Here is a 7,137-nt window from a genome sequence, read left to right on the forward strand (position 1 = left end):
ACGCCGCCTTCGGGGGAAGTGGCTTCCAAGAGCTTTTGGAATGGACTGTCGGCCCTCGGGAACGTGTGGCGTTTGGGGGCGTTTGTCTGTTCATCACACGAGCCGCACGGCGCTCCGCTTTCACAGTTCGCCGCAGCCCTCCTCGTGGTTCCGGAGGCAGCCCAGGCTTCCGTGCCCTGTGACGTCATGCGCCGCTACGCGTCCTTTTCCGGGAGAAAGTTCCCGAATGGCGCGTCGCTTCCCGGGACCTTTGCGCCGGGAACACTGATGGAGTCGGAGTCGCAGGAAGTAGTTCTGCCCTTGCGGAAGCTAGATGGGAGGAAGCCTTTTGGTTCCGGTGCGATGTTCAAACCCCCCGGACGCCACCGCCCCAGGCTTTCTTCCCACTTGGCTTTCCCAAAAAAAATGTACCATCCGAAGGGAGGAAGGTGGCCCGAAGTTGTCTCCGTGCTGCTTTACTTTCCAACCAACCTAGTCGGTCAGGCTCTCTCCCTCACCGGCCTTTAATGTATTCAGGTTGGATGGAAGGAGCTTCCAGCAAGTTCCAGGGGACAGGGTGGGAGAGAAAAGGGGAGGAGGAGTAATCTAGAGATAAACAAGTGAACTTGAGCATCTACTACCTTTAAAATCTGAATTAAGCCCTGGCATTCAAAGACGTAATGTCCTCCAGAAACTTAAACCAATATTGTTCTAAGTGCTAAAATGAAACAAGGGGGAATAATCATGTAATAGCAAGGAGTGGCCCTTAGCAGAATGTAAGGCGTAGGACAGATGTCTCAAAGATGTGATGCCCGAGTCGCAGCCTCAAAAGATAGCAATTAGTCGGTGATGGAAGTGGAAAAGGTAATTCAGATAGAATAGGACGTACGTAGGTAAATGCCAGGTCAAAAAAGACTGCGTGTGGTCTGCTGAGAAGCTTGGATAGGATTCTCTTAATGATGCTAGCCTTTTACAGGTTTCGTAATCAAAAGAGGCAGTAACAGTGAAATTGGCATTTTAAGCATACTATTCTCTTTGCTGTGGAACAGTGATTAATGGAAAAGGGAGGCTAGCTGTTGGGAGACAACTGCTCTTTTACAGACCAAAATGATTCTTAAATAGGTCAGTGATTGTAGAGATGGGGAGGAAGGTTATAATTACAGAAATATTTGAGGTGAAAATGGTTTGCTTATCTTTTACGATCAATGATTCTGGTATATATAAGGCTTTGACCACACCAAGGCATGAAGATAATCTGTTTTCTTCTAGATGTTTTATTATTTTACCTTTCACATGCAGGTTTATGATTTATCTGAAATATTTCCGTGAAGGGTATGAAGTTGGAATCAAGGTTCTTTCCCGCCCTCCACACCCGGTGTGGATAGCCAGTTGACCCAACCCTAGTCATTGAAAAGACTGCCATCTGTCATTTCCCCCACTAAATTCTTATGGCACCTAGCTAAAGTAGATGACCACATATATGTGGGTCTGTTATCGTGTTCTCATTCCACTGGTCTGTTTGTCTAACCTGGTAACAGCAGCACAGTGTCTTAATTAATGTACCTTTATAGTAAGTCTCAAAGTCCTATAACTTCCTTCAAGATTGCCTTGGCTATTCTAATTCTTTTGTATTTCCATTGGTTTACACATTTTGAAAGTTTATTTCTATTTGCTTATAAATTTTAGAATGAACTTGTTAACTCCCCCCTGCCCGCCCCCCACCAAAAAAAAAAAAAAACCCTGCTGGGATTTTCATTGGGCTGCATTGGATCTATAGATCTAGTTGGAGAAAACTGACATTTTTATAGAGCCCTCCAATCTATGAATATCATACACCCCTCACTTTATTTAAGTGGTCTTTAATTCAGCAGTGTTTTGAAGGCAGTGTAAAGGTCTTATATATCTTTATATTTATTCTTGAGTCTTTGTTTTTTTTATGCTATTTGGGATTTTCATTGGGCTGCATTGGATCTATAGATCTAGTTGGAGAAAACTGACATTTTTATAGACTCCTCCAATCTATGAATATCATACACCCCTCACTTTATTTAAGTGGTCTTTAATTCAGCAGTGTTTTGAAGGCAGTGTAAAGGTCTTATATATCTTTATATTTATTCTTGAGTCTTTGTTTTTTTTATGCTATTTTAAATGGCCTTTAATTTTTTTTGTATTCTACTTGTTGCTAGTATATAGAAACACTAAATGATTTTTATATATAGACCTTATATTCAGCCATCTTGCTAAATTCCCACATTCTAATACTTTGTAGACTTTCAGAATTTCTATGATCACAGTCTTGTCATCTGTGAATAAAGATGGTTGAATGTCTTTCTGTGCAATCATACCTCTTTTTTGCCATCTGTAACGGGCTAGGATGTGTAGTGTTGAATACAAGTAGCGATAATGGACTTCCTGTCTTCATTGGAGCATCAGGAGGAAAGCATTCAATATCCAGTGCCTTTACTGAAATGTTCATATGCATTTTTCTTTAATATGTTAATGTAAGTTACTTTGGCTGATTTTCAGACATTCTCTAAATGGCCAATATGCATATGAAAAGAAGTTCTACATCAATAGCTGTATCAGGGACATTAAAATCACAGTTGAATACTAAACACTCCCACCAGGATGGCAAAAATTAAAAGGAATTCCAATATCAATCATTGGTAAGGATATGAAGTACTTAAAAGTTTCATATATTGCTAATGGGAGTATAAATTGGTATAACTACTTTAGAAAACTTTTAACACTGCTAATGCTTGTCACATATATACACCATATTACCTAAAAATTATACCAGTGGGCATATACCCAAAAGAAGACAGTACTTATGTTCCCTTACAAGAATATGGATTGCAGCATTATTCACAAAGCAAAAACTGGAAATAAGTGTCTTTTCATAGGAGAAAAATACTAAAAAGCAATGATTAAGAACGAACTACCAGTATACACAACAACATGGATGAACCTCACGCGTGATGTTTTTAAAGAAACCAAAGTATATCCTGATTCCATTTATACAAAATTTAGGGGGAAAAAACTGACGAGAAGGACATCAAAGGGTGATCTGGCTGAGGTGTAACCTCACACGAAACACTTTTTTAATATAGTTTTTCTGATTCAAGCTGGTTTTACCCAGATAATGGCATTGTGACTCATTTGTTCCCCGCCACCACCCTTATCCTCTGTATACCTGATCCTTTAATCGTTAAGTTTTAGGACATAGATTAACTGAGCCTCAGGTCTACAGGCATGAGGACAGTAGGTTTCGGTTGGACTTTTCGACTAAGGATAATGTCTTGGCTTTAGATGTGTTTCAACCCCAGGCCCATCAAGGCAGAACAACCCCACCAGTCACAGGACCAGGCCACGGGGCCAGACGAGATGGGGCCATGGCCAATTCCAGAACCGGGTTCAGTGATCATTTACCTCATCCCCCACCAATCCTCCAGCCAGTAGCACCCACAACCCCAACTCCCTTAGTTTTCATGATGACTGATTTTTCCCTATATAATCTGTACTCCCAAGACACCAAGGAGCCAGGCCTTTGAGCGATAGCTTGCCTGTGTCTCCAGGACTTGCAACTCTAATAAACCTTACTTTCTTTGCTGCAACATCTTCCTGTATCTCTTCTTTGGCTTAGATGCACACAGGCAGACAAACCCCATTTTTTGTCCTAATAACAAAAGGCCATGAGGGAACCTTCTGGGAAGCAGGAGAAATTACATATTTTGACCTAGGTGGTAATTACACCACTGTGTTCAGATGTAAAATTGTATCCAGTTGTACACTTAAGATTTGTGCGCTTTATGCTTCAATAAAAGAGGGAAAAATATTTAAAACAATCAGAATTTGAAATTTAAAAAAACATGACATAATAGCATCAAAAATATGAAATACTGAAAGATCTGACACAATATGTGCCAAATGCAGATACTGAGAAGTACAAAACATTGCCGAAAGAAATTAAAGGACACTTAAATAGATGGAGAGGTACTCTATGTTCATGAGTCAGAAGACTCAATAGTGTTAAAATGTTGGTTCTTCCCTAATTGGTCTGCAGGTTCAACACAAACCCAAGCAAAAGGCAAAGGTTTTTTCCATTTCGGCAGTTGACAAACTGATTCCGAAATTCAAATGGAAAGGCAAAAGCCTTATAATAGCCAAATCAACTTCAAAAAATAACAAAGTTGGAGAACTAACACTAATTTCAATACCTCCACCTGTATTGGCATGACGATAGGCAAATCAATTTAACAGAAGAGTCCATAAACCGACCCATACATATATATACAACTGATTTTCAACAAAAGTCCAAAGGTAATTAGGGCAGAAAGGATAGTTGAAAAAGATAGTCTTTTCAGACTTTTCAATTGAAAAAAAGTCTTTTCAGCAAATTGGATTTATAGAAAAGCAAGAAAGTGAACTTCAATACATACTTTGCACCACTTACAAAAATTAACTCAGAATGAATCATGAACTTAAATGTAAAACTCAAAACTATAAAATTTCTAGAAGAAAATCTTTGTGACCTCAGTTTAAGCAAAGATTTCTCAGACATGACATCAAAAGCCATGTCTTCTTTTATGATCCATAAAAGAAGTTGATAAATTAGACTTTACCAAAATTAAAAAGTTTTTGCACTTTGGAAATATTTGCAAATCATGTATCTGATGATAAGCTTGTATCCAGAAAATAGAATTCTCAGAGCTTAATAAGAAGAAAATAACAATTTTGAAATGAGCAAAATATTTTTAACAATCACTTCAATAAAAAGATATATGGCTAACAAATAATCGCTAGTCATTAGGGAAATGCAAATTGAAACTACAATGGAATACCAGGACACACCCATTAAAATGGCTAAAATATAAAAGACTGACCATGTTGGAGAGGATACAGAGCACCTGGAAGACATACACTGCTGGTGGGAATGTAAAATGATACAAACATCGTATAACCCGGCCAGATCATGAGATATGAAAATACATGTCCCTATAAAGACCCGTAGAGAAATATTCATAGCAGCTTTAATGGTAATAGCTGAAAACTAGAAACAACCCAAATGTCATCAACAGGTGAATAAAGAAACTGTAGCATATCCATGTAATGCAATATTACTCAGCAATAAAAAGAATAAGCTATTTGATACACACTACAATATGGTTGAATCTCAAAATAATTACGATAAGTGAAAGAAGCCAGACAAAAACCAATACATAAAATCCTAGAAAATGCAAACTAATATAATCTATATGACAGAAAGCAGATCAGTTGTTGGCTGGGGGATGGAATGGGCCAAGAGCAGGGAGGAACAGCAAAAAGGGAGTAGTTACAAACGGCACAAAGAAACGCAGAGTACTGTTTACCAAACATATGAGTAGGTTCACTGCTTGCTTATGGTGACAATTTCATGAGTTTCTGCTCTAAATAGGTGCAGTTTATTATGTCAATTATGGCTCCATAACGGCATTTTTAAAACAAGTGTGGAACTATATAAAAGAATTGATGATCATCAGTATACAGATGGTTAGCAACATGAGTACACGAGCATGAACAGGCAAAGAGAATATGTAGTTCCTAATAAATACTGAGTACCTATTATGCACAGATATTACGCTTGGGACTGAGGGTACTAAAATGACTCTTCAGAATCTAAATGGCTCTTCAGATTCTAGTGTCGGAATCACATGTATCAGCAGGCAATTACAGTGTCATGTGTGCCCAAATAGGAGAAATTAAGGGTTTCTATGACAGCAGTGAGAAGTTTTAAGAGCTCAGGAAAAACTCTCAGGGGAAATTATGTCTAAGCTGAGGCCTGAATTACAGGTAGCGGTTAGCCAAATGAGATAAACTGTGCCAAGCAGAGTGACAGCAAACACAGAGGTCTGGAAGGTAGGGGGAACACAAAGAGTTGGGAATTGTAGTTTTAGAGATATCATTTGCTTAAGCTCCTTCAAACCGTCTAATCTAATTTGGTATTCTAATTTTGGATTTTTTCTAAATAAGTGCCCCTCACCCACCCGACCACCAAATTGTGTTAATTCAGGCCCCACAAAACCTAGATTTGCCCTTACAGAGGCTCAGAATCTAAGCACCCTTCTACGTTGGGGGATTTCCTAAATCATAGTTCCCAGAGGCAGCTTCCTCTATAGAAGCTGAAACGCCACACTCAGTGAGAAGCTGAACTTTCATGCTCAACTTCCTTTGGAATTAGAGGCCTGGACGCGTGACTTCAGCTGGCCAGTCACATACACTAGTAGCTAGTTGACTCAATCGGGAAAGAACCTTAGTTAATTGTCTCTAGATGAAGCAGCACCTATATCAAAACCAAGTTCCTGCAGCAGTAGAGACAGTGCATTGCTCAGTGCTTGGTGGCTATCATTTCCTCACAGGACCAGTTGCGTGGTACAGTTTTGCAATTTGTCCCTAGCTATGCGACTCAGATTGACCCTGATTTTCTAGTCCTTTTGTCTATTCTGTGAACTGCAAGTCTTCCAATAAAATCTTTTATGCCAAAAGCCGGAATCCATATCTGTTGCCAATGACTAAGAATCCAAACTGACGGACAATTGGGAATCTGGAAGTAGAGTGGATGCTCAGTATCGCCACTGACTCTTGGATAACCAACCCGGAAACCTCCTAACTCCAGACTCCTTGTTTTATACTGTCGAATAATTCTGAATTGGGTTTGTTTCTTGCAAATGAAAGAATTCTAATACTGACAGTAAAATCTGAAGATAAAGCTGGCTGGATCGAGAAGAAGTGAGACCACGCAGGGCCTCAACTCCATTTGAAGACGATAAGGAACCACTGAAGGGTCTGACATAATTACATCGGCACTCCTGTTGCCCTAGGGAGAACAGACTGGAGGCGGATAAAGTGAAGACAGAGAATGAGAACAGTGACCTTTAGATAAAACTTGCGGGGAGCTCCGATCTCTGAAAAAGCCTCTGGAGAACCCCAGGAAGAACACTGAGAAGTTATTATAAAGGTGGAAGGAGAACAGAAAAGAGTTGGTCACAGAACAAAGGCTCTCATTCAGTACTTGGCCTTTGTACATCTAATCATTGATTCAGTACCTATTTATTTTTATTATTTTATTAGGCAAGGCAATCCTTGGTTGACCTCACAGGTTGCAAGGACCTTGTCAACTTA

Source organism: Pteropus alecto, unplaced genomic scaffold (assembly GCF_000325575.1).
Source record: "Pteropus alecto unplaced genomic scaffold, ASM32557v1 scaffold35, whole genome shotgun sequence".
Classification (NCBI taxonomy): domain Eukaryota; kingdom Metazoa; phylum Chordata; class Mammalia; order Chiroptera; family Pteropodidae; genus Pteropus; species Pteropus alecto.